The sequence below is a fragment of the Apteryx rowi genome, unplaced genomic scaffold (genome assembly GCF_003343035.1).
Source record: "Apteryx rowi isolate R43461 unplaced genomic scaffold, aptRow1 scaffold_1345, whole genome shotgun sequence".
Lineage (NCBI taxonomy): Eukaryota > Metazoa > Chordata > Aves > Apterygiformes > Apterygidae > Apteryx > Apteryx rowi.
This window is the reverse complement of record NW_020447581.1, coordinates 69725-72161: the sequence shown is the minus strand read 5'-3', so window position 1 is coordinate 72161 and position 2437 is coordinate 69725.

The window sequence follows — 2437 nt, the reverse complement described above, 5'->3', positions numbered from 1 at the left end:
GGCTCTTGCAGATCCTGCACTTCAATGTGAAGCCCAAGCCTGGCAGACACCCTGTCAAGCCCATGACACAGACCCTGCTGGTGCCCGAGACGGACATCAACCTGCGGTTCCTGAGCCGCTGAGCGGGGCCACGCGGCCCCCACAGCCCCCGCGGTGGCTGTCTGCAAACTGCCCCCTATTTAAGCCCACGGGCCCTATTTATTATTGCTCTTAAGGAAGAGACTCCCCACGCAGTGCCCGGCTCATCCACGGCAGAGCCCGGCTGGTCGGGTCTGTCCGTGCTTCCGACTCTCCTCTCGGTTGCAGCCGGCGGGGAGGCTCCGAGCACTGCAGTGATATTTAAAGGTTTATTTATTGCTCCGCAGATAATAAATGGGTTTGTACGGAGCGGGGAGCGGCAGCGGTGCACCTGCTTGGCCGGGCTCCAGCCGCGTCTGGAGGCTATGGGTTGGCGCGGGGCCGCTCGGGCTGCACCGACTCGCCAGCAAGCGGCGCTCCCTGCCCCCGGGGCCGCGCCGGGGGGGGGGGGGGGTGCCGCTGACTTCACCCCCATTCCTGAGCCCTTCCCATCAGCCCGCGCCACCCACCCCAGCTTCCCGGTGTGATTCAAAGCCCGTTCTGTGCCCCGAGCTCCCATCTGGCTTCCCGCCCCCAGTGCCACCTGCGCCAGCAGTGGGGGCCCCCGGGGGCACCCCTGCCCCGACGTGCCCACCCCAGGGGGACAGTGCTGCCTTTGCACCCTGGCACAGCCCTGGCCCGCCCTTGCAGGGCTCCAGGGGGAAAGGGGACTCCGTGCCAGAGCAGCCCGGCATTCCCGGAGTGAGGCGTGCCATGCTGCCCCAACATGCCCGCCGCCCCGGCGTGCTGTGGGACACCCAGACATGACTCGTCCCCGCACCCGCCGGGCGGCACCCGGGTGGCCTGGATGGCGGTGGGCGAAGCGCGGCCCCCACACGCTCCCGGTCCAGGTGGTGCCGGGTGCCGTGGGGGCGAACGGGGCTCCCCGGGGCTGGCTAGGCCCTGGGCAGGGAGAGGGCAGGGACATCCCTTGTCCCACGCCGCCGTTGCCCCCCCCCCGGGTGGTTCCTCGTGGCCTCAGGTGCCCGTTTCGCGGCTGCCCCCCGAGCCGCTTGATGTCCCCGCCGGCCCCGTGGGGACGTGGCACTGACGTCAATGCTCGGGGGACTCTGGACCCCGCAGGGGCCCCCGGCGCCTCTTGACGCCAACCCAGCCGTGCGTGGTGGCTCAGGCACGGCGAGGGCTGGCACGGAGCCGGCAGCGCTGCCCCGCGCTGGCCTTTTGCCCTCCGGGTGCCCCGGCGCCTTCCCGCTCTGCACGGAGCTGGGGAGCAGCAGGGTGGGTGCCCGCGGTGCCGGGGACGTGGCAACCCCGGGGTGGGCACCGCCTGGCCCCCCCCCCCAAAACCAGGGCGGCTTGGGGGCTGTGGGCATGGGGACGTGGCGTGTCCGAGGAGCTGCGTGCACACACGTGTGCTCGTGTGTGGGAGCAGTATTCACACGCGTGGGCCCGCGGTGCCACCTCTGCACGCCCAGCTGTTCCCAGATGTGGGGCTCAGCCCCGCCGTGCCCAGCACCGCACAGCGGCCCCGGGACGTGGCGGGGACCCCCGGCCTGGGGGGAGCCCCGTGGGGGCCAGGGGGTGGATCTGGGGAGCAGCCCTCCCCGGGCCTTGTCCCACCCGTGGGCCCGGTGCCGCACATGGTCCCAGTGTCCTCTGAGGTCCCTGTCCCCCCCCCCCGTGGGCTCGGTGCCCCCCGCCGCGGTCCCCGTCCCCCGTGAGACCCACAGGCCACTCCCGGCGCTGGGGCCCTTTCAGCACCACGGACAGAGGCCGGGTCCCGGTGACGGCTACGAGGGGGGGCCGGAGGACCCGGAGGGGTCCCCGCCCGCAGCTGGGGGTCTTGGGCGTCCCCGGATGGGGGTCCCGGCCCCTGGGGGGGTCCTTTGGGGGTCCGCTCCACTTGGCGGGCCGGTGCCCAAGCTCGGTGTCCCAGGGGTCTCAGTCCCGTGGGTTTCGGTCCCGGGAGGCCCTGGGGAGGTCTCGGGGGTCCCTTCCCCCTCCAGGTGGAGGGTCCTGGGGGTCGTGGTGCCGGGGGGGGGGCCCGACCGCAGCGTTGGCAGCCTGGGGGGAGTCCAGGGGCCCGGCCTGGTGCTGGGAGATGGGGATGGTCTCGGGGTCTCGGTCCCGGGGCTGGCGGGGTCCCGGGGGGTTTCTTGGTGCTGGGGGGTCCCGGGGCCGGGGAGGTCTCGGCGGTCCCGTCCCGGGGCCGGGGGGTGCCGGTGCCGGAGCGGGGAGGGGCCCGGGCAGCCCCGCGGTGGGGGACAGGCGCGGATTTGGCGACAGCCGTTTGCTCCCGGTGAATCCTTACCGGAGCCCTCCCCGCCCCGCCGGGCGAGGGGCCCCACGCGCGTGGGCT